The sequence below is a fragment of the Streptopelia decaocto genome (genome assembly GCF_964273445.1).
Source record: "Streptopelia decaocto genome assembly, chromosome: 11".
Classification (NCBI taxonomy): domain Eukaryota; kingdom Metazoa; phylum Chordata; class Aves; order Columbiformes; family Columbidae; genus Streptopelia; species Streptopelia decaocto.
In genome coordinates, this window is record NC_138666.1 from 17,453,468 (window position 1) to 17,480,207 (window position 26,740).

Here is a 26,740-nt window from a genome sequence, read left to right on the forward strand (position 1 = left end):
GCAGGTTGAAATGGTCATTGAGTAAGACTCATTTTAAACACTGGTATTAAAATTTCAAGGAATTAAATGATCATACATTAATTATCCACATAAATTGAAAATATGAGCTAAGAACATGGAAACTGGCAGTAGACCAGTGCTTGCTTTTGCTCTCTGTCGCTAACAAAGCAAAGCTTGAAAAAACGTCTCTGGGTTTTCATGTGAAAATTAAAGCAAGTCTCAGTGATGCAGACTTAAATGTTTCTACATAATTTTCTGTAAGCCACCCAGCTTGGCCGTGTGAACAAAATGAATGTAGCCATTTAGCAGCAGATATAGAACAGCTTTGGAATTTTATTGCCTGTTTCTTGTGAAGGTTAATAATTGCAATGTTTACACTGAGCTCTTAATTAAGGTGTCTTTGATTCTCTAGATTTCTGTTTAACTAAGAGTCGATGTCTTTATGCCTCATGAACCAAGCCTGTTAGAAATAGTTCTTACACTTTGTCACTTCTTTCTTGAAACTTAATATTTTCAGTTTTGTTTCTTACTTTATAAATATCTCGGTGCCTGAAACAGCAGATGGGGAAAAAATGACACAGGAATGTATCTCAAAGTTTTTGCATGGCTATGTCTCTGTCACATTTTAAAAATTCGGAGATAAAAAGACCCCGTTCAGGCACGAGAAACAGAAGAAAAACCCATCCTCTTTTATTAACTTCTGAACTTTAAATAAAAGATAACATTCTAGGAAACACAGGGAAACAAATATGTGTATCTGTCTTTCAGACTCACGTTGTAACAGAGAATATAATAGCAGGTGTAACCCTTTGATTCTAGACAGGTGTTCTTAAGATATCTCTTTGTCAGTGTAAGAAACTGAACCCTGAACTGTATTTTCTCCTCGCTGAAATCAGGCATGGATTTACTTGGGCAAGAGACAGGCAAAGAATAAAAGACAAAAGAAAACCAACTGAGTATTTTTCTGGGTTTTAAGGAAGGAGGATAATAGATAATATGGAACTTGGATAGGAAAGTTAAAGGTTCAGTAGTAAAGTGTATAACAATATGGAAATTGCCATAAATAATGTAAAAGCAGAAGGTGGAGAAGTTAATACTTTGTATCAGAGGGATTGGCTGGCTGTGTGGTCTTAAAGAAAAAGCACTGAAGGAGCTGGAGATAAAGGAGAGGGGTATAAAAGGCAATGAAAACCAGTTTAGGCTAGATAGATCCCATCTCTTAGATAAGGTAGCAGCTTTCTAGCTGTAAAATTCTGTCCTGCTTGTGTCTGAGGAGCTGGTTGTTTTGCACTGTGGAAACATGGAACTGCTAAGGAGAGAGCTGAGAGTGAGCCTGGGAGGTGCTCTGCCTAACAGGAGAATAGTCTCCGAGTTCTTGAGTGCTGAATTTGGGATCACACAAGTATCTTCTTCAGTGGTGTTGATGCCAAGGTGGGAACACAGCAAAGAAATTTGCTGATGACAAAGTTGAAAACATCAACAGAAAGGAGAATCGGAGCTTTGTGTAGCAGGAACGGGTTTTCTGGAGAGTAACAGAGTTACTGGGATCAAATTAATGACATAAAGTGCAGGGTTGTGCTTTTGTGATATAACAAAAGAATTTGTGCTTTGTGTGGGAGCGCTTTGGGGGAAGCGGTGGAGAGGAAGCAGTTGGGTGTGTTTGGTGGTTACGGGACGGCTGCCACCACAGAGCTGTGGCCGGGAAGAAGGGAATGCGGATCCTCTGTTGTACTGGTAGCTGTTTCCAGGAGAGAGATTTGATACTATCGTAAAGGGCATTGATAAAACGTTATTTGGAGTTATACGTAAAATATTATGATTCCTATTCAGAAAGTATTTTGATCTAGGAAAAGGAATGCCTGTTTTAAAGAGGAAACTTGACCTAAACTACTTTTTAAACTTAGCCTAAGAGTTGCTTTTTGGCTTATGCATCACACCTCCGAGCCGGTTGCGATTTCCATTGAATGGATCTTTGAGGAAAGGTAGGACCTCGGAGGTTCCGAGGTGAGGATGGGTTCTTGCCGGCATTCTGCAGAGGGACGTGGGCTGGCTGAGCTGGTGCTCTGTGTATGCAAAGCTGCCTGGGCTGCCCTTGGGGAATTTGCCTGTGATGCCGGAGCCTGGGGTGCCTATTTTTCACAGAACTAAATATTAGAGTTAAACCATGCATTCAGAGATGAAGGGAGGATATTTCCATCTTCTAGGCAAATACATTGTGCCTGGTTACAGCAGTCTCTGCAGATCTCATGGGGAGGTAAGTTCGCAAACTCCATTATGTGCATATACGGCTCAGATAGGGACCAAAGTTGAAAGGTTTCCCGTGCTGTTGCCATTCTCCAGAACTCTTTTCACCCCCCAAAGGATCAAATTTAATTGAGCTACCTGACAACTAACTGCAGCTGTGAATGTAAAATGGGTTGTCTTGTGTGTGTTTGTTTGTTTGTTTTCCTATAATGAAGGAATTGGTATTTTTTTAAAAGATTCTGACTTCCTTAATTGACACCAAATTTGTCACACTGGCAGCTACAACCTCAGAAAAAATGTTTGGATGGAGGAAATACAGTGAAAAGAGTCAGTGTACATGTTGAAAGCAATTAAAGAAAAGTTTTATCCCAAAATAAAATATTCCTTTTGTCTGCCAGGCTTACTAAGCTTTATGAGCTTTTATCTAGATTTTCAGTTTTTATTATTATTATAAACAATCCCGTGGTCCTGTATTGAAACTCAAAGTTTCTTGCCATAGGCCAGTTCTGGTTATAAAACATACTTGTTTTTATGTGCTCCCAAATGTCTTGCGCCATGGCTTTTCTAGTGCATTAAAGTGGGAGAGTAGCCTAGGGATTTACTCATCGTGTTTAATGTCAAGAGAAGTATTTCCTTGAGGTCTCCTGTCACTGTCAGCAACAAAGCAGTAAGTGAGGAGCTCGGTAGCTCCTCTCCTCTCCGCGACATCTGCGGCAGACAAAATTCTCAACCCCTCAATTCCCAGTCATGAATGAACTACAAAAACAATGTGTCAGAAATGAAAATTGTTCCATCATAATTTTTCACAGTTCTTTTTGACAAAAGCCAAACAAGTCTCATGAATACACATTTTCTATAACCTTATGCATTATGTATCAGGCTAGAGTAGGAGTGTTGGGAATTATTTGTCCCTAGTAAGGGCCTTTGAAAATGCAGAGCGGGTAACCAAACCAAACCCTAGTAGTAGTATGTACTTTTTTACATATTATATTATCACCTGCTTTGTGAGCAAGGGCATACTCATCACTTCAGCATTATACCTTTTGATAAATCTCCTGACATAACAATATGTGGTAGAACACTTTATATCTTGCTATGATGAACTATAATGCTACCCAAAGCTATTCTGAGTAGTCTGAACAAATTCCCACCAGAGACTGTACCACCAAATGTTGCTGGAAATGTGATAAGAACTAGTGTTAAGCTGTGTTAAATATGGTTACTTGTTCATCGTATCACATGGTGTTTTTCAATTGGCAGGCGTCTGAACCTGGATTAATAGTATTTTACTGTCTTACTGTAACACATTGGGATATAGCTTTTCAGCCTCTGAGCATAAGCTTTTTAAACCTGTGTATTGATCAACACTATAAAGGTGTTAGGCATTTCTTGGAAAGAATTACTATTAATCTTTTGTGCAGAGATTGGTTTCTATCCATGTGTACACACTAAGAGATACCAACAGGATGATTGATTTCCAAGGAGCAGGGAACAGGCAAGCACAGAACGTGGCTCCGGGACATGGCAGCGCTGGGCTCTGTCAGGGGATGTGAGAAGTCCAGGGTGAGGATCAATTAGAGGAAGTTGCAGGAAATTCCTCATCATCGTTAGTCAATGAAGATTTATGGTGTTTGCCTCTGTAATAATTTACTGATTGGTGCCGCTTGACTAATGCAGACATAAACCAGCTGAGTTCTCAGTTTAATTGAAATGATAAGGCAGTTTGCAACTGCTTTTAGGTGTCACTGATAATTTACTCATGTGATTATGATTTAACTTTTCTCCGGCTGCTCCTAACCCAGTGGGAACTAAGAACATTACAGAAGTGAAAGTATAAATTAGCTGCAGACAAACAACATATGTTTATATCTGCTCTATAGTGAGATAAGTATTTTCAGTGAAACTCCATCCAACGTGTTGATCTCTGTTTGGCAAAGGAAAATGCTTAAGCTGTTTAAATCAGGAGCTACTTTTGCCTGTGCAGCTGTTTGATATGAACTGTAATGGGGCTGTGAAGTGTCTTGGAGCCCCAAGACACTTCCATAACTACTAATAATGGTTCATGAAATACAAGCATGATACTTGAAATACAAAAAAACACCCCAGCACATTACTCAAATTAGCATGCATAGAGCTGCTCGGTCTAAGGAGTATTGCCCTAAGTAGAGAAGTGCTGAACAGTTTGGCCCCAAGTAACTGCAGCGGTTATCACTAATAGTGAACTCAACTCTCACAGCAAATGCTGCCAGCTTTAAATAATATGAAAGAGCTGTATTTTTCCTTCAAATTCATATGGCTTTAAAGTACAAGTGTAACCTGTTCACCAAAGAAAAGCAGAGCCAAGAAGAATGTCTGCCTTTGTTATTTTGGAGACAGTACTCCAGCTTTCCAAAGACTTGCTCTGCTCACTGTTCAGTGCCAGAACTATCAAAAGCATCAGGAAAAAACTCAAGGAATGGCTGTTTAACTTGATGTAGCAGCAGGTATTTCAGAGATGACCAAGGGTGGTAGGAGAGGCTACAGAGAATTAACTAACAGGTGTGGAAAGGGTAGAGGCGGGTGGTGTCTTTTCCAGCAACTCTCAGACATGACAGGAGCGTAACCAACTCTTTTGTTTCTCCTTGGCAAAGGTATTTGCCTTGCCACTGCAGAGTTTGCATTCTGGCAGAGCATGCATGTGTCACCTATACAAAGTTCATTCCTTTATAGACTAACGCAAGGAAACAAGAAGTGCAGCAAGTTCATGTTCTCTAGGCAATCTACAGTAAGCAACAAATAGGGCATCTGAGTACAGTCCTATTCATTCACTTGCCCACAGGTACAGGTAGTACTAATAGAAGTGATTGTAGAAGACAAGATGATCTGAGCTTTTGTCAAGCAAAGCCTTTGGTTGATTTATGTGGAGTGACTAGCACTGTCACAACAGGACATAATTTTGTACTGCAGCAATGCAAAAACCGGACAGTTTTTGAGGCCTTGCAGTGACCCAAGTCAGGAGAGCAGGTAGGGAAGCTCACAGAATTGAGGGAGATCTCAGATCTGTGCGTGTGCCAACCTGAGATTGAAAGTGTGTGATTTTCTTATTTAAGTGCCCATATTGCTTATGCTTTCTAATATTAGGGGTCAGCCTTTGTTTCATTTTTAAATGGCAGGCATTTAACTTATATGTATATGTGGTTTGAACTGAAACACTCTTAAGTGATTTTGATTAAGATGACTAGTTTATGCAAACATGTGTCTTACAGAGTGATAAATCATGGAGTACTAAAATTTTCCTCACAAAAAAGCTGACTGCTACATGGTGTGGTGTCATTTACTTCTTTCATTCTTTAAAACTGTGTTTTTAGGCTCCATAAAACTGGTAGCTTTAATTATCAATAAAGATAACTTCAGCCGATCCAATACATAGACGGACATATAGTAGCTAATATCCAGAAGTTCTTATTTATGTGAAAGTACCATCTTACACTATCTCAGGCAGAATGAGTACTTTATATGTGAAGCAGAAAAAAGGCCGCAGCACCTCAAATTAATCTCTAAGACTCACTGTAGTTTTCCTTTTATTACAAATAACAAGTTAAAAATACAGTTTTGCAAATTCCTTAAAATTATTTAAACAAGTCTTTTGCTGCTTAAATCTCTTTGCCATGCTAATTGCAAGGATACTGAATGGAATTTCAGTCTTCAAATGTGACTGTTTCTGAGAAAGAAGCAGTGTATTTTATGCAAACTTAGTTTCTGTATTTAGCAAGAGGTTTTGTATTAGAGTTCTCAAAAATCACTTCTTGCTGCTTTATTTCAATAAGCTTTCAAAATGCAGAGAAAGTTGTCACATTTATGGCTTCATTATGTAGGAAATTGCTCGTTTCATTAGCAGGCTACTGAAATCAACAGTTTTATTTAAAGCTGTAAGACTGACTTGATGATGGCAACAAGAACTTAATCACAGTTTAGTTAAGCCTGAATGGCAAAAAAAGTTGAACTGTCCAGTGCATAAGCTTCCCTATTGTTTTGGGGTTTTTTTCTGACATTTTAAAATACTTTCCGCTTTAATGCAGTAAAGAAAGCAAAATCAAGTAATTCTGGTTATGAACTAGTCTTTCCTGTAATGTTTATTTGCATTTGTGATGAAGAAATTCCTAATCACTTGATAGAAATAGACATGCAAGCATACAATTGGCTCTTACTTCAGTCAGAGATTTTGAGGTCCTGAAATCTTCCCATCTGAGTTGACAGCAATTGCTGTAGTCAGTATTTCTGTTTTCCTAATTACTCTTGGCCTTTGCTGGTTCTGTGAAGATTCCTATTTATTCTCAGCAAAGTTCAGACTCTTGAGGTGAACCTAAGCTGTGTGGGAGAGGTGGTGTTTGGAGGCAGGGTTCACAGAATCCCAGAATGACAGGGATTGGAAGGGCCCTGGAAAGCTCATCCAGTGCAATCCCCCCATGGAGCAGGAACACCCAGATGAGGTTACACAGGAAGGTGTCCAGGCGGGTTGGAATGTCTGCAGAGAAGGAGACTCCACAACCCCCCTGGGCAGCCTGGGCCAGGCTCTGCCACCCTCACTGGGAAGAAGTTTAGTCACAAATTTAAGTGGAACCTCTTGTGTTCCAGTTTGAACCCATTACCCCTTGTCCTATCATTGGCTGTCACCGAGAAGAGCCTGGCTCCATCCTCCTGACACTCACCCTTTAGATATCTGTAAGCATTAATGAGGTCACCCCTCAGTCTCCTCCAAGCTCCAGAGCCCCAGCTCCCTCAGCCTTTCCTCATAAGGGAGATGCTGTGTTATCTGTGGAGACCCCAGGGTCAGGAGCAGGAATGAGAAGGTTCTGGGGGGAGCGAGTACAAGCAACACCAGTGACCTGGGCACTTTGGGGACGCGAAGCCTCGTGTTGGGAGAAGTGCTGCTGCTCCGCCCCAAGCGTCCGGTGGCCTCACAGCTGGGGGTAAGGTGGGACAGATTGATGCCAAGAGGAGTGGAGACTTTGTGAGAGAAATGGGAGTCTGGTAAAGAATATGTTCCTTTCTCTATTTGGGACCCAAAATGCCATCTGTGAAGAGCAGTTCTGTCTTTGCGCGGTGGCAATACACGTAGATATGTAGATGAGAGAGGTACTTCCAGCCTGTTCTGCTGCTGAGAAGCTAGGGGAAATTCACCTCCAAAAAAGGGCAAAAAATTGGTTGGGGAGTTGCTGCTTTAAATAATCTAACCAGCTGCTCCATCACTATTTGTGTCTGAAACTGATTTATTTTAGCATAATGTAAAGTTCTCCCTACAGAAATAACCAGACAATTGCACAGTGTGACTAATTATTTTTGGTCTCTTGTTTTTGCAATAAACTAAGTTGCCATCTCTTCGTAATTTGGTAACATACAGGATAGGAATGTTCTTTCAGTCTCTTTCCTGCTACTTGTTTTTTGGAAACTTAAGTTGGTAGCAGAGTGGCATTAAATGAATGGATATGGATTATTAAAACCTTTTCTTCCTGTAAAGGGTGTAAAGCACATCGGGATGCCTGGGGAAGCTGCATTCCCAGTGACCCTGCGCACTACTAACTATCTTCAACACTCTTTTTCATCTGCTCTCAATTCGGGTTAAAATGTTGGTGTGTTTGAAGAGATTGACATGCTGATGTGACAGCTGTCACATGTGCCAGACATGCTACCTGTACTGAAATACCGATTTCAAGTTGCTCATTACGCACTAGGTGAGGCTCCTGTATTTCTGCTTAGGATTACCAGAAAACTTGTATGTATCATATGAGACTGACAAGTTTTGGAGATACACGTCATCTGTATAATCTTGTAGTTTCTGGATATGTCATTCTTACTTCTCTGGAGAGTTTCTGTAGGGGTGATTTTTCATTGGGAAATACTGGGCAAATGTCTGAAGTCTTGACATTCTGGTGGGACACAGATTCCAGCTGGGTAAGATGATCCACCTTAGATGTGTGTTAACCTGCTGTTGAAGCTACCGGTAGACAGCACTTTATTATGCTCTACCTACATCACTGGGTGTAACTAATGAGAACAAAAAAATGGAATTGTCTGATTATTAGACAGATTTATCTGTAGTGCATATGATGAAACCATAAAGTAAGAGATAAGATTGCTCACCGAATGCTGCGCATGCAGAATTCACACAGCTGTAATTTATCTGTGTTACTATTAGCTGATCTAGATGATAGATCATAGAGTAGGTACCAGTGAAGTGTTGCAATACAAATCTGCCACATTAATTGCAGCTCTTATCTAGACACCTTAGCATTCGGAACACACATTTAAGCAACTGCTGAAGGAACTATGTCTGAGAAGCAAATCTGTGTCTACAGATCATGTAGAATAGCTAATGATCAGCCTAATTAACCCGCCAAAACTTTGTGCATGACTAATATTCAGGCAAGCTTTTGAAACTAGGTGGGAACCTATTAAAAGCAGTTTGGATATAGAGAAACTTTAATCAATTTACTCATCGGTAGATATTTGCAAAGATGTTAAGGTGAGTTGCTTTGAGTACTTGCAGTGGTGTGTTTGCCAATGGCAAGACTAAGTTTTCTGAAATTAGGTTATGGGGAACGTAATAAAATAATAAAAATCACCAAAATAAACTCAGCGTGACTTCAATTTGATAAAAAAGCCAAGGTAACACAGTTGACTTCACCTTTCTTTACTACTCTGCAAGTAAGTAAATTTGTCAGGAGGGTACAGGTTTTTTTGTAGCACATGTACCATTTGTTATATGGCAGCATTCACACTCCTGCTCTTCACTTTTTAAACAATTTTCTTTGAAGAGACCATTCTCTCTGCATCCATGTCCGTGTGTTTAAGACTGTTTCTCGCAACGGATCATTTTTTGTGCATTTTACCCCTTGCAACATATAGTTGCTTGATTTGTACTTGCATATATCTAAAATAATTCATCTCAGTACTGCATAAGAATAATTTTTGAGCACTCCTTAGGGGTTTATAGAAAACTTCTGATTTCCTAACTCATATCTCAAACATACATGAGGTGTTCTGGAATTACTGCTAACTCTTGTTCCTCCATTGTAAACAATGCTGCTTTGCTCTTCTGTTTGCGTATCTTTGATATCTTATCCAGATGTCTTAAAGTCAAGGTAGATGTTTTTCAGTGGACCGAAGTGATGTTTTGTAATTTCAGAATGATTAAATTGATAGTGATTTCTTGGAGAATAAGAGCACTTGTGCATTCTGCTCTTGATAACAAGGTACATTAATTGCAAAATATACCCACCACACTATTGCAATTCATATTAGCGATATTACTAATTAGAATTTTGATGACTTTTTCTTGCAAAAGATCATAAAAAGAACAGAAAGTGTCACTGATTAATGAACAGTTTAATGAGGATAGAAAACTGGTACAAAATTTATCCACTCTTACTATAGCCTTAATATTGTGATCTTGGCAAGAACTTTTAAACTGCACTTCTAAATATGCCAAACCTATGCTGTAAAAGTACATTCACAGCACAGTGGTACCCTTATTTCTGTTTCTTTCATACAAAGAAGTACAAGGAATTTACTGAAAACAAATTGGATAGATTACATATAATCTTTAAATTATTTTATGTAATTTTAAAGATCTATGGATTGATTTGTATGCTGTGCTTCTAAAGTACAGTCTGCTTCTGGGCTCTGAAGTTGCGAGGATTTTTTCTTGTTATTTCTCTCTCTGCTTTACCAAACAAATATCTTTTGTGTCATTTGCTTTAGTGACAGGTTGTCAGTTAAACTGCTATTTGGTCACAAGCAATAAAATCATGTATAAGGTGTCCTTTGTTCGTTCATCTAGTTTAACTAATGAAAATGTCTGTCATTAGGATCCTCTTAAAGCGTTATGATGCTGTCAGGTTGTTCACAAGTGGTTCTAACTCTTTACATTTTCCATCTTTGTCCTTTTTGTAGTGTTATCTAAGGCTGCAAAATAGACGAGTTTCTTCAGTACAAAGACACTGCCTGGTTGTGGTCACATTTTCACCTATGTGAAAAGGTATGCTATTAGACACAATTAGCTTGATTTTAGCTACAGATGTTTAATTTCTATCTGTTTAATGAAAGCAGATTTGTGCCCACTGGCAGAAGAAAATTCCACTTTTTTATTCCAATATGGCATTTGCTTCTGGATAATTTTTGCTATAAAAAGATTGCCCCATTTTCTGTTCCACTGGCTGCACGGACATATTTTTACCTGCTTGACCATATAGGAGATATTTCATTAACTAAACCGTATCTGGGAAAATGTCAGGTACAATCATCTGGAATATATCCGAACACACCTCCGCAGAGTTGTCTCCGAGCCTCCCCTGGTCTCAAGCCACGTGATGTCAGTGTTCCCCAGCAATGCTGCTGGCAGACAGGACTTACTAAATTAGCAATGTTACAACATTAATATTCTCTGATTGCATTGCGTTGGCTCAAGGAATGCAACCTGTGAAACATCAGTAACTAGGTGCAAAGGTAGATTTTAATTTTAATATAGCATTGTGAAAACCAAAATTAAATGTTCGTTATAGAGTCTGTGACTGTTGTTGAGATGGAGTCTCATTAGTTTATTCAAAACTCTCTTGTGTGATCCCAGCAGAGACATTTTGGGGCTGGGGAACTGCCAAGGTTAAAACCCCGGCTCTGTGGCAACATCTTTAAAGCGTTCTGCTCTTAGGCGTGTGTTTCGGAAAGCCACCTACTGTCACGTTTATTATAGCCAGTACAAATTGATATTTTTTAATTCATTTTAACTGTACCGGTCCTGCAGAAGAAAAGCCATAGCAATCCTTCATCAGAATGACGTTTGCTTCCTTCATAAATGCCACTGGATTTTCTGATAACTCTTAGTATAGTGTTCTTAAAGCTGATATGGAGTTAACAATGGAACGTGCTGGCTGTTTTTCTGGGTGATCATTGGAAAGATAAGGGGTGAAAAACCTAACACAAACCAAAAATGTAACATTGTGTTTATCCACCGTGAAAAATGGCTTTTTTCCTAAGAAATGTAAGAGCAATAGGAAGGATTATTTCCTCTTGTATTTCCACAAACTTTAAACTTTTCCACGTCCTTTAAACTGGTTTTTAAACTGGCTCTATCTTCCTGGTGAACATCCTTAAACTACCTTTATTAATCACTCTATTATTCAAACTTTTAAGTTAGCTGTAATAATTACCATTTCAACTCTTTTTGTCAAAATCCTTTTAAGTCTTTACTAAGATCGTTGTAGTTCTTTCCTGCCTAATGAGGGCTGGTTTCAAAGAGCTACTGAAAGACCTTGTGAGTTCTTCAGTGACTCAGCTTTGTGATAGCCCATGAAATTAAATGCAGACAAATACAATGTGATCAACAAGAGCGAAACCTTTATATATGAAGGGATGAGTGAAAAACACTGCCCAATACCACTCAGTAATAAGGCAGTTCTAGGAAAATTCAGGGCAGAAACTGAAGTTCTAGAAAGCGTTAGCTCAGTTTACAGTAAAAGAGGAAAAGGAGATCAGATATTAGATATTAAGGAATAGAGAACAAAATAGAGGAGCCTCATGATACGACTGTATAAGTCTGTAATGCAGCTGTATCTTTAATACTGTGTGTGGTTCTGCCACATCAGAAAAGACATCCCAGAATTGGAAAAGGGTCAGGAAAAGGCAACAAGGATGATCAAAAGCGTGAGGTCGCTTATGGACTGTGAGCAATTAGGTCGGCTGGGGCACTCCAGCCTAGAGGAGAGATGGCTGGGAACTGGGAGGCAAATAAGAATGTGCCCCATGGATTGCACAGTGCTGAGATGGATTGTTCAGTGCTTTTTTTGAGCAGGAAATAGGAACAAAGTGAGTAAGAAAAACATCAGAGCAAACGAGCAACTTGTTCACACCATGTGTAATTAAGCTGTGCAGAGCTTCTAACCACAGGATGTTCCGGATGATGAAACCTTGCCAGGGCTCAAGACACACGCTCATGGTAGATAAATCCATTGTGACTTACTAAATACAGAGGAAGCACCTTTTTTTTAGGGGGTCCCTGAAATACAAATTGTTGGATGCGGGGGAGGTATCTTAGGGTGCTTGTCTTGCTCCTGTACACATCTCTGGTATCTGTTCTTGCTGATACTGCAGACTGGTTAAGGGACCCAGTGAAACTTCAGGTTTAGCCTGTGTGTTCTTATGTCCCGTATGCTTCAAAATTCAGCTCTTACACTAGTGAGTAACTTAAGAATTTGAGACATTGAAAACCTTTCTACTGAGAATTTATATACCAGAATTATTTACATACTTGCTTCTTTCCTGTATATATCTATTGCTGTTGGTTCTGTAGATCTAGTCAGCTTTTTTTGTGGTATACAAGCAAAGATACTCTATTTTCCCTCCTCCTAGTATTGCTGAAGGAGCATGATGACCATTCAAAATATGTTTGAAAGAAACTGGAGTCAGGACATCTCTTTGTTGGATCATAAAAAATAGTCAGTACAAGTATGACTTGAATTTCCTTTTTTACTATAATATGCATTGTTTGTTTTTACTCCAGTCCTCAGACAGAGCATTCAAACTGATACACCCCTGTTTCTTAAAATTAGTCGTGTCTTGGTTATATACCTGAGACCTGAAAGGAAATGGTTTAAAAAATCTTTGATGAAGTGTACTTCCACAACATAATGGAATATTTTGGGTTTCAGGCAACACAGTGGAAAGTATTTCTAAATGAAGTGTGTGTCTCAGGATCCAATTTCAGTAGAAACACAAGCTAATATTAATAATAATGGTGAAAGATTGAGGTGCCGGGAGGGTTTTGCTCCCTGGCATCCCCAAGTGACAGCAGCCGTGTCCGAGCAGCCGGTGCGGACAGGGGGCGGCTGCCGAAAGCGCATCCTTGGGGTACAGAGCGGGAGCGGAGCCGTCTGTCCTCGCTCCCCTCGAGCTGCTACCAAGAGGCTTTATAACTGCTGAGAGTTGGAGTAACTGTCTTATTTTGGCACTAAGTTATAAACTGAAAAATTCTTCTCTTAGGAGGTTTTTATTGCAACCAGTATGTTTCTACAGACAGTTTTTGTTTTGGCAAATTGATGTTTTCCTTCTATTTCCATGAGCAGCCCTATGTAGTAAGTGCTTAATAGTTCATAACTGATTTTCCTGTACAGCACCTACCAAGTCATTTTGGTTTCTGAGGAGTCTGTCTATTTAATATCCTTTCAGCTTTCTCTGCTGAATCACAGCCATGAAACTGAGAGGTGACAGTGGCAACAGGATGTCTAACGCTACCATAACTAAACCAATGGTTATTAAACACAACCATTTACAGGTCTGTTCTCCCAGAGCCCCATGTCATGTCTAATGCACTTCAGAGATCCTTAGGAGATAAAGGTTTGTATGGTTAGGTGTGTTATGTGTCTTCAGGTGGTCAACTGGCTGAGTATTAAACACTTGATGTTTCTTCTTTTATATCTCAGACCAAAGGCAGATCTATCATCCAATGCCTTCAAGTATTTTGACAGTTCTGGCTGGTTCTGGAGCAGGCTGGGTATGTTTTTGATTGTGTTGTATTCTAATGCTGGAAGTATCTGGTATCAAAAAAAACCACAAAGGACCAAGAAAAGCATTGTCATCTTTCTATCCAAATGTTGTTCTAGGACAAAAACATAAGAAGTATTTAGAAGTAAACCAAATATTATATATCACTGACACACTTTGCTGTTCCATTTGGAAACCTTCAAGGCCTGGGCTTTGTAAGCTATTTAGAAATGAACACAAACATCTCTGAAATATTTGGTTCAGGGAAATGAAAACTGCAAAACAAACAGATTTTTTATATGAGTGTCTGCAGAAGGGAATGTCTGCACCGTGCACGTCTGCTGCCAGGGCTCACTTTCATGTTATTTCACCCACCAGCAACTATCACTTCATATAGTAAAATATAACTATGTTTTACCTTTCTGCTCTAGGAAAAATGCATACATATTTTTCATTGCATTCTTGGCTAAATCAATATCATGAGGCATATATATAACCTACCATATGGGTCATCATCTCGCACAGATTCAGTGTCATTCTAGGAAAAATGCTTATTTCTTTGTCACTTGAAATGGTTAATCTGTTGAGTACCAAACCTTTCTAAATATAGAACTATGGGCTTTTGGGGGCTTTTTTGTTGGTGGTATTTGTTGGGTTTTCATTTTGGCTATGTGTTTAACTTGCTCTGCACTCCACCCCCTCCCTCCTTCCTAAACTGTAGGTTTGAGCATTAGTTTTTAGACCCAAATTTGCCTTAGTGACTACTGAATGCAAAGGGCTTATGTCAGCAGCTCTCTGACATCAAACGTAAATGGTAATTGCAAAACTATCTGTGAAGGTCCGTTTTAGTAAAACCTTCATGTGCACTATGGTCCTTGGCAAAAAATTGACAGCTGATGAGTAGATATTGAAGAAATTCTTGAGCAAATTTATGGTTCATATGAGGCTTTTCCAGTGGTTTTCATTCCTTTTCCCAGTTCTCTGAAACTTTCGAACATCCAATTAGGAAGTCCAAAAAGCACATTTGACCTTTGCAACAAAATGCATATTTATATAGTAAATATTCCATTTAAAAAACTCTGCAGAAATAGTTTTTTATAAATTATTTAGACAACAATATGAATAATAAAATGATGTTTGGAATAATTAGTTTGGGGGGAAAAAGGGCAAAATTCACTGAATAAATTGTTTGCCCACTCCTAGTTCCATAATGAATTTTAGTTTTCATTTTTTTATTTGTAGAATATACCTTATACTCTTTCAAGTTTTAGTAGTGAAAGAATAACACCAAATAACAGCTTTCATATGGTATTTTTATGTTTTGCTGATTCTTGAAAGTCACTTGATAGTTTGGCTGCTCTTGATTTTCAGAAAACTTTTTACGATGCTTTCAGTGTCCTGATTTTCAGTACATGGTTGATAAATATTTTGTGTAAATCAGGCTTTTTAATGAATTACAGATTTACTTCCCTAAATCAAAATAAATTTTTAAGAGACTTTGGCCTTTTCTATGGATCATGAATTTTGCTTTTGTTGTCCCATCATGTGTTTTGTAGAATATTGTCAGAAATGTTTGTTTTGAGACCTTTAAAGGAAAAATCAATTATTGTCTTTTAAATTTTCACTTTGCACTTATGCATTTTACAGTCCGCCTTGCAGCGCTTTTAAAATGCAGGAATCATGGAATCTCTGTTAGTACATAGCCCATGTTTTAAAGGTGTCTTAAGTATAATTTTACACAATGCAATTGTTGTAGTGCAGAAATTAGGGCATATATAGGCAATCGCTTGGACATGTAAAATGTCTTTAACGGTTATCTTTACCTCTTTGTTTTTCAAAGTCTTCTCTTCAAGAGTCCAGTTTCATGTTAAGGATTCAGGTAGGCTCACTTGCTTAAGAATTTTAAAGGAAACATCCTAAATAACACAGTAACGGTACAGTTCTTGTCATCTTCATAATTTCTTGGCTACTAATATAAATTGCACCCCTGCGCTGAAGATATTGGAGATTTGCATAAATGAACATTTTCGTGGAACTTAGAATAGCTGATGCTTTGGCTATTGTCCAAATTGTCGTTCTAATACAAATATATTGCTCTCTGAAGAGCAGTATTTTGAAAAATGGCTTCTAAAACTTGATCCCTCAAACACAGCTAGCTTGATTTTCAGTCACTCACTGAAGTCAATGACCCTACTAATCAAGTTTGAAGTTAAATCCACTTTCAAGTTCTTAAATACCTAAATGAGAACTTCAAATTCTATCTCCTTTGATTATTGCCAGTGTGAAAATAACGGCCATATGTTTTAGGTAGTGACTGACTACTGAAGGGAAAATTAACACAAGTGATATCATTTTGATGCTGTAGTGCTCATAAAATGAGATGAGATTCTCAGAACATGACACTACATTGTAATAATGGGAACTCAGCACGTTGCAAGGGATGAGTAAAACCATGGTGAAGCAGAGAAAGAATTAAGTAATGGGCCAAACTGTGTCACATCCTCTGTGCTCTTAGGTGTGAATCATTAACATTACTTTTCCTTTTTCAAGGTTTTTCTTAAGGAATTTCATAAGGAAAACCACAGTCTAATGCTAGCAATTCAATTTAATCATCATTATTTAGGAGGTGCCAAAAAAAAGAAAACAGAGGACTTTAAAATGGGGTGATTTTGTTGCTGTTGTTACCCAGCCAAACAGGCTGTGATTGACCTGGGTGAAGTCAGCAAAGGAGTGTGAAGGCCTGGGGAAAAGTGTTCATAGTGTAGCAGGAAAGCACTATGTGACCAACTACAAATACACACCTGTAACTTCAGCATTTTGTACAACAGTGTGCTTCAAATTACTTATCGAGGTTCAGGAGGGTTCGCTGTACGTGAGCAAAGTATGATTTATTACCCCAGAGTATTTTGTTATAATAGTTCTTCAAAGTCTATAACATTGTAATTAGATGTCTTCATTTTTTTTCGAAAAGTTTTATCTGTCGGTGACAGACTCCTCTGTTTATTGTTGTCAGACAAACCTGCACACACCCGTCACGTCTTCACGTGCCCTCTGGCATTGCCCTTATTTAAAATGCAAAAGGAATTGTCGTACATCGCATGAAGGCTGACAGTGGTGTGCAGTGTTACCAGCAACACCAGCAGGGTAACATTCCTCCCAGTTATTTTAATATACCAACAAATTAAAAGGAGGTCAATATGAACTACAGAATGCCCTAAAATGTAGGAAAGAGATATGGAGTAAAATTATACAAGAAATGAAACAACTTTTTGTATATCTGACCTAACGGCTCTTCTGGGCTGGGAATGGGGCTTTCCTTACACAGGCTCAGGTGAATCCTTTGCACTGATTCTGTTACACTACCATGAATAAGTCAAGAATGTAAAATGAATGACGCTTACCAATCCCAAATACTTGTCTGAAATACTTTTAAACCTTTTAAAACGTCACCTTAAAATCACAGATGAATTTAGAACAATTAGTCCCACTAAATTCAACAAGGTTTCAAATTCCGAGTGTCTAATGAGCGTCTCATGTCCGGCCCTGGAGAGTCAGGGCTGGGGCAGTACTGGCTCCCAGCTGCTCCCTGCTGGGCTCCGAGCCCTCGCTGACCTCGGGAATTCAGCCGAAATGCAGCTTTTTCTATGTGCCTGAATCATGTGAAATAGGGACATGTCACCACAGAGCGAGGAAAAAAGAAACCCCACCGAAAAAGCCAACCTCTTCCATGTTGGAGCAGAATCATACTCCTAACTTCATTAAATTCCTAGGTTTTTGTAACAGGAGAGGCTTTTTGTTTCTGTCTATATGCATATGTCTGCCACCCTTTTAAAGTGTTGTTTTTACAATGTGTGGGGTGAATGCCCTAGTGTCCCTGTCTGTCTTTAAAATAACAAAAACCAGGTGTCATGCATTAAGAGAGGAAACTTGAAGGATCCTATTGCAAATGATATACAGCAATAAATTAAAAACAACTAAGTCCAGACAAAAGGCAAAAAGAAATTATAGAATACTGAGTGGATTTGATACTAAATTATTGGGGAGTCAACTGATAAGTATTTTCTTAGGGTGAATTTCACAACAAAGCAATTAATAAAAGGGATTAAAATATGCAGTCTGCATCTGGCTTTGGATTGAACACTGTAGACTTTGTATCCTCTCTAATTCACGGTTGAGAATAGACACTACTGATTGTTCCAGCAGGCAGTGAGATTTGTGTCAGCAGACTTAACAAGTTTATCAGTTTATCTTCTACAGAAATGTAACCATGTATCAGTATCTTAAGCCTTTAAGAGAGATTTCTCTGATCATGGAGGTCAAATTTCATGAAATTTAATTATTTTCAAAGTAGAGAAATCTTCCCTAAATGCTAATGGGGGACTATTTAAAATGCACAAAGTTAGCAAAACCATGTGTTTCTATGACCTACTTGTAATGTAGACTCAAGAGATTTTCCTGCTGAAGTGCTGCCTTTGTCGATGGGACGTCTGGCCAAGCTGCAGGGACTCCCTTTGTGCCAGCTCCCCGGGGACACGGAGCCTGTTAGATCTCTGGTGGTGCCTGTTGCTCTGGTTTGTTTTGTGGTGTTTTCATGTTTTATGTTTTTACTTTTATAAAAAGCTGTGTTCTGAAACGGCGCCTGTTTGTGTATACGTTTGAGCCACTGGTTTTTTGTTTTTCAGCATAGTACTCCGTCCACACCCTGGGGTGTTAGAAGGGCGAGTGCTTTGTTTAAAGGTGCCGTTCTCAAAGTGGTTGTTCAGAGGTATTTGAAAATAACCAGGTGCAAATTTTTATATTATTTGTGATATGCTGGTTAATTTTATCACCAGGATATTCACCGTTTGAAACAGTTTGCAGGAGCATAGCTGTTGTCTATGTTTTCCAAGTTCAAAGGATCTTCATTCTAATCCATACCTATTTTTTTTTCTATAAAAGGCTACAAGTTCACCAAATTAAAGGTTCCAAAAGCTGCTTCTTGTAGATGGTGACAGTATTGTAAAAGCTCTGACCTGGGAACTCAGACCTTTACTGGCCCGTGTGTTGTTGCGGAGGGTTCAGACAGTCCAGTGTGCATGTGGAGTTCTCAGGCTGGCAGTGACATAGCGATCCTCAACCAAATCTGTGGCTGTCATTGAAAAAGCAGCCATAAGTTACAGATGTTATTAACGTTTTCTGTGAGATATTTTGGGAACACTTGTAGTCCCATCCTTTCAGTTCCACTCCCGTGCCTCGCCGATGCAGCGCTGCTGACGGCCCCTACTGATGGTTACATTTGCGCAGGAGGTGCAGCTTTTTCTGGCTAACGCAGACAGCCGAATACATTGGAAATCCTGCTCTTTCTGTGCCATGCTCAATAATGGAAAATAATATGAATTGGAACAAGCTTATTCAATCCTTCAGACATGTATCATGTTTCTCAGGAACTGGCCAGAAATAGCTAAATAAATTACACTAGAGTCTTCAAAGGAGAAGTGTTTTCCTACCATTTGAATTCAGTATCTTGCATAGCTAAACAAATACCAGGTGTGAGTTTCAAACACACAGTTCAAAAGTTTGAATCTGATTCACACACCAGTGGCCAGGCTGAAATACGAGGCTTGAACTTATTATCCCCATGTAAGGAGTTTCCTGGTCTCGGCTCCCCAGACGGGAGCGCCGGGGAGGAGGTGGCTCTGCAGGCGAGGAATGCGCCGGGGTTGGAAGGCACGCTGTAATGGAAACCAGATTTCCCATCATCTGGGGGATGGAGCTTTACAAGAACTGCACTGTTGCAGTCACCAACCACTTCAGTATCCAGCAGTAAGCTGAGAAATCCTGAGCCTAAGCAGCTCCTGCAGTGTTGATGGCCAGGAATGGGCCTGGAGAGCGCCCGGGGAGTCGTTCAGCAGAGCCCCTCGCAGTTCAGAGGCAGCAAGCAGTACATAAAGCAGCAATAAAAGCATCGTTCCTTCATTATCCTGCCTTTCCCACCTCCCACTTGTGCCCCAAGAGCCACCAAACATTCCCAGCACCTAATTTCCCAGTGCTAAAAGAAAAAGAAAAGAAAAAAAGCCAACTGCAGAACAAAGAAAAGGCCCCGATTCTGTGTGGGGGTTTCTGCTGCACTCGCCCCATCAGGGGCTGCTGGCACTGAGCTCCTGGGGCAGCGGGGCTGCCTGCCCCGAGTCCTTTGCCTGGAAACAATGTGGGTTCACTGCTTGTTTGCATTAACTTTCTGGCAAATGCCTTTCGTTTTATATTAACATCGGTATAGTTTTTTTAGGAGACAGAATTTTTCACCTATCTTAAGGCTTTTTATTACTGCTTATCTGTAGTTTCTGAGTATGCTCCCTACATGATGGATTGGCAGAAGATTTCTGTGGAGTTTCTGACTCTATTATCCAGCAGTGAGCTCTTGGAGAAAGTAAATTTGGAATTCGTGGTGATGACTGTCATAGCAGGGTTTGGCTGTGAGCTGTGTGTCTTCAGATCACATTCCTTATGTTGTAAATAAAAAAATATATCTGGAGAAATAAAAGGTTTATAGGAATAAATATGCTTAGAATATATTCACTTAGTAACTCAAAATGAACAATACAGCTAAACTGTAAGCTGCACACAAAGAAGTTGCCACAAAGTGAATTAGATTGTTTATTGTTGTTTTGATGAAACTGTATCTAATTAGGCTCTTAATATAATATATGAGTACCTGAATTCTGTAGTTCATTCAAATGAGATCCAATAAAATCTTAATTAGGCACTGTGTTCCCGTGTATTTCATAAGCTATGTATCTTTACCAGAAAACTATCCAAATATTTGAAAGAGTTAAAAACAGAGCAGAAAACTTTTTATTTGAAAACAGGCAGCCGTAAAACCTCATCTTGCAAACATTTGCTCATATTGTGTCTCATAAGAAATGCCATTTATTTTAAATCATTGTGGTAAGTGCTGAAAACTGAGCAGGTTTGTGCAATCCATTAGTAAACTTGAACCCTAAAGAGCCAAATACAGAAGCAGAGAATTCAGTCTTGACTAATAATTTTAGATTTCTCTAAAACAATTTCAGATCACTTTTGTTCATGCAAATACAAAATTTCAATTGTTTTATTGTAAAAAGAGCATTATAAAATACATAGATAGGTTTTAGAGTTAAGAAACTACGATATATTACAGAAAGGTACATAAAAACCATCTGAAGTGTGATAAATTGTAGAACACCTTTGAAACATCTACAACATAATGGATGCTCCCGCTTCTTTCCAGGCTCTCATTCTCTCACTGCTGAATAGAGCTCAATGAAGAATCTGATCAGGTATTGTATTAAATTTCACTTCCTTGCTTTGTTGGCTGGGCAACAAGGGAGCAGTCATGCCAAGCCAGGCTACGGGCAGGGAAATGCCATCAAATGTAACTGTGGGATCTTGCTTAGGATGATCCAAATTGTTAGAACAAACTTGTAAGGTTGTGACTAATGGAATGTCAGTGTAAAACTGTGGGACAGCGTATGAGGCGCTCTTAATTGTGGAAAATAGCTGCTGAATGGGAAATGTGAAGAACTACCTAGATTAGCAGCTAAAGACTCTGAAATGATCTGCTCTGCAACAGTGAATGTGACTGGAGCTTTTGCATTTATGAGGTTTGTTGGCAGCGCTTCTCCGAATAGGGTATGGTATATACAGTGTGTTCTTTGTGTATCTCTCTGTCATAGTTAATGAGATTTAATATATGCACACCGAGGGTGTATTGTATCTGTAGGTACAGAGAGAATTGCGCAGCTTTGCAAACTTTCCCTGATGTTACCCATCTTTCTTTTGAATCTGCAAGATCAGTCTATGCAGCATGGGTAGCAGACGAAAGAGAGAAACGTACCTTTGTTCTTGCTCTCAGTTGATATATTCATTGTAAAATATCACCCTAGCACTTGTAAAATAAAAAATTAAGTACTTTTTGCTTTTTAAAAAAAGTTTTCTTTGTGAACATGGAGTGATAGAGCTATTTTAATACATAGATGTACAGCAAGAAGATGTGATTTAAAGGCCCAGTTTACTACCCTGCATTTACCTCAGTATTGCACAACTCCCAGCCCAGTGTTATAACTCTACAGTTCCTCAATTATGATGGGCTGGGGAATCTGTCCTTTTAGATATGCTGATATTTCAGTGTTTATTTTTAACCCTTTATTCTGAATCTGACTTTTCTGCAGCTATAGACAACCTGGAGTTCATTCTTCTGAAAACAAGCAGATTCCACCCCATTGATTTCAGTTGCTTTGTTTGTGGCAATTTGAGCTCTAACATCCATTTCTGACAAGTACTAAGCTGAACTCTTGGCCTTGCTGGTAGAAATCTCTCAAAGTTAGGAGCCATGTTTACTTCACAAATGCATGGATGTGGGTAGGTATGTACTCCAAATATTTAATCAAAATGGGTTTTTTCAGAACTGGCCAGGAGGAGACACTGAATTCTCATTGCACTCAGAATTTGGAGATCTGACCAGGCAGCACCTAAGATGAATCTAAAGGAGCCTCAGGCATCAGTGGGTATGATACTATAGTCCTTTGGAAGAGCTGTGTCTTTTAACAAAAACCCCAACAAACCAACAAGTGAAGCTATCATGGAGAATGGTGCTGCTGCCAGATTTAATGTACATTCCTATTAGTTATAATCTTTATTCAAGAGAACAGGACATTTGCATTAAATTCTCTTTCCTACTGCAGAAATGAAGAGTATCTCCATACGGAGACCTCCTGAAGCTTTGTTATCGTGTAGAAACTAGTGCAAATAGTGCCAGGAGGAGGACGGTGCTGACCGCAGCTGATGGGCATTTTGCTGGGAGACAATTTGCAGGGTTCCACCACACCTTTTTTGCTATAAAGCCCTAGCTGGGTGTTATGCTTGATGTCACTGGATACAAAAAAAGTTATTTATAGATAGTTGGAAACTCAGGCTTCACATTTAACAGAATAGAGTAACCACAAGGCTACTAAGCCATACTTCTAGTCTCATGTGTATTTTCTTTTCATTAGATTAGTTTTGGTAGGAGGTGGAGTGGCTTCCCCTTTCTCCCAGCACATACAGAGGTGGAGCATTGGTTGTGACAATAGTGGAATATACAGTTAAGTTTCCCTGTAGAGAGAGCATAAGTGGTTCTCTGCTGGTTTATGAAAACTTGAGTATTACACAAGAACTAAAAGATTACTCGCACAATCTGGGCTAGTAACAGCCTAACAGAGAAATTTCAGTTCAAATTTTCTGAACATCAGAAGGCTTCTAGGTAAAAAAGTTTTGGCATAACGAGATTAACTTAGATTTTGAGTTTAACCCAGGTGAAATGAGCAGAGATTGATACCCTTCTTGCCTCCCCCCATGGCATTACAAATGAGGATCAGCTGCTGTGTGAGGAGCCTCACCTGGGGGCAAGGGGGCTCAGGCTTTGTCCGTAAGAAGCTGAGGGAGCAGGTGCTGTGTGCTCTTGTGGGGGCTTGTTTATGAGGAAAGGAGTTCCTCCAGGTACGTTGGTTGAGGAGCTGTTATTTCTTAAGAAATAGAAATGTCTGTCCTTGCTCTCTAATGTTGTGATGTGCATACATACATATCTTTTATTTATGAATACATATATGTGTATTTAATATGTAATGGAGAGCGAGTCAAGGTGAATTTTCTTGGCTGTACAGCTTGAGATGCTTGGACTTTGAGCTGCTTAAGAGGGCTAGACAGTAGAATCTGAGCTTTTTTCCCCCTAATTAATGTAGACCTAATACAGGGAAAAAAAAAAAAAAAAGCAGATTTGTATTTTCTTGAAGTAAGAATGTTATTTGTGCTGTGATTATGGTGGAAACATGCCTGCCCCGTTATAGAATGTTCAGGTTATTTGTATCATAAGAGTCAGATGACTACTAGCACAAGGCATGTTTTCTTCCTCAAAGCCTTAGCCTTAAAAACTGTGGTGGAAATTGGACCGTAGGGGATGATGTGAATGAGGCTTTTTATTTTTAAAGCAGAAGGGAAAAATTACTTAACGCAGTTACAGTAAACAAGCTTGCACTGCTATATAATGAGCAAATTTAATTGTACCTGAGTCCCACTACTTGTATATGCTATTGCTCATAAAATACTATTAACTGAAATAACTAAATAGTAGCTAATTGTTGAGCTTTTCATCTTAAAATAATCAAATAAGTTGGTGTGGAAAGGACATAGTAGTTAAAGATGTGAATGGTATGATTTGGTAGTTAATTTGTTAAACGTGTCTGCTGCAGGTTCATACCAAAGGTTTTAAATCAGAATTCATCGAGTAGGGTAACTTGGAGTATGTGAACTGAGCTCTTTTTATCCCCTTTGCGTTGCGCAGAGCGGTTAGCTGGAGCGAGGTGTCTGAAAGCAGGGATTTCATTAGGACACGCAGGGTGGCTGCGGGGTCAGGCCGCCCTTGCGGTGCCACGGGCTGTCTCTGAACCCGCTGCAGCTGTGGCCGGAGCCGCGGAGAGGAAAATCTGTGCTTTGGTGGAGCAAGTCTACGCGGTACCAAGCAAATGGACTTTTAAATTCTGTATAAGTAGAGAAACTTAATGCTCCATGAAACCAGATAAATCTCAAACTTGTGAATGTAACTGAGCCAATGACTTTGGTTAAATACACAGTGCTGTCAGCCGAGACCTGTTCTTCTGCAGAAGAAGAGTAGGACTCAGAACCAGAAGGAAGCTGCTGTTTCTGGCTAATGTTTTGATGAATTCTCCATTTTCCTTCATTTCTCAGTATTCAAAAGATGATTATTCTTGTCTCATGCTCAGTTCCTGGGAACATACCCAAACGTAGCCAGACACTGGAAAGTGTCTGGGAGTATCAGTTCAAGAGCGGGGTCCTGGCTGCAGGCAGCTCCATGCGCTCCACAGCCAGGTGAAGCCGGTCACAGTATCACAGTATGTTTGGGATTGGAAGGGACCTCAAAAGATCATCTGGTCCAATCCCCCAGCTGCAGAACCGCAGCAGCTGGGGTTTGCCACTGCCCTCAGGAAAGGGAGGAACCCGCTCTCAACCTCCCTGAGTCATTCATCTGGAAAACAGGGTTAAAAAGGGCGGTTGAAGAATGAATGTTGAGATTATTTTGAAGATTAAACCTGGGAAGATGGTGGTTTATTAGCAGGATGGCAATCATCACCATTCTGTTGTTAGCGCAGCAGATTTTTATGGAGTTAGCTTTTACAGCAGGGGCTTGCTATGGTAGTTTCTTTTTCTTTGCATTTAAGCTGCTTAAGTGTTCCTGCGATATTGAGCTATGCTACACCTCTGGCACTGCCAGATGTGTCAGGATCATTATGACTTTTTGCTGACTTCTGTGTAATATAAACAGAAATACAATAGAGCAGACATTGAGATGGAACCAGTAACAGGGGCTGTAGCACACTGTTAGTGCTATGGTTTGAGGTTAGCTTGTCCCTGCGAGGTGAAGGAGTTCCTGGAAAGAACATAAAATATGAATTATATAGTGCAGATATTTGTGCAGGGGAAAAATGGGTATTTTCAGCAAGTTTATCTGACCTTTTGGAGTTCAAGTGAAGTTTATATGTCCAGCTCATAGTCCATAAATTTTAAAGCAGAAAAAATGCACTTTCTCCTTTTTTTTTTTTGGTGTAATAAAGACATTCTACTCTCTTTCAGTATAATTGTATTGTCAAATGGAGGGCTGTTCAAGTAATCAGCAACGTAATTAGGAAAGCTTTTCTGCTCGCTCTGTCTTCAGTTGAAATACAGTTCTGATTTCTAATGCTCTTTGCAGCAGGACAGTTTTCTTAGAAGAAAGGGAAGGGGAAAAAACCCAACCTTTAATGAGCAAGAGAGCCAAGGGAAACTGATACATTATATTTTTATAACTCTCTCAAAGGCAGCTTCAGCTTTCCATTTTTAGCAAATAAAAACCAGGTTATGAGACTTACAAATGTGTTATATGAAACTGATCTTTCCCTTCCCATCCCCCTTGTTATTCCTCCCTTGGGAATTGCAGATTCCCATGCTTTAGGACATCTTATTTATTAAGAAAAGTTAAACTGATTAGCTGGAGAAAACTCTGCTTTGGAACTACACTGGCATGACTTGTAGAGGTTGGAAATGAGCAGGCGTGCTCTGAAGACTGTTTGATTCCCTCCACTGGGGATTTCTGTTGCATTTTAGGGAAAACTTCTCAGCTTTAGCATACTATGATTTATTTATTTCTAGACACTGTTAGCTATGCTTTTCTGCATATAAGATATTTGAGGCTTGTACTTGGAGCTGTCGATGAACAAGTGAGACTAAGAGTTTAAAAGAAAACTGGTGATTTTTGAGAGGAGGATATTGCTAATGAAAGAACAAGTTCCAATTTTTGCATCCCTTGGGGAAAAAAGAAAGAAAAAGTGGTAATAGAAACCAGTAGCGTGCTCAGAAACGTGTGATGGAGCTGGAAAACTTTCCAGGGTTGTGCTCAAGGAGGTGAACAGCTTGTAAGGTTCAAAGAGCAGACAGGCCTGTGGGCCGCACGTGGTTGTCAGTAGGTGGGAGTGAGGACTCGACGTGTCCCGTGCTGGGCTGTGGTCTGTGCGGGGCCATGTCCGTGTGAAATAGAAGAGCCAAGCGCTCAGTTTGAGCACACAAGTAATTTTACCCAATCTTTAACTGCTTTTGATCTGAATAACTATGTAGCCACGGGAAAATATGTTTACATTAATGCTTCCCATCTTAAATTCCCATATCTGCTCTGAAACAATGCCCCTAACAAATAAAGGAACTGTGGAACGTATGGTTGACTGTCTGTCACGTGTAATGTTTTTGGAAGCTGTAGATGCAGTGCCAGGCAGGAGAGAGTGAAATGGCAGCGAACAGGCTGTAACTTCATCTTGGAAACAGTTGGGATCAATGTACCAAACATACTGGGTAGGTGGTCAAACTGGTGTTGACTGATCTACATGTTTAGCTTATAAGGTTCTGAAGAATAGCCCTTTTTATGAAAAGAGAAAGAATGTTTAAA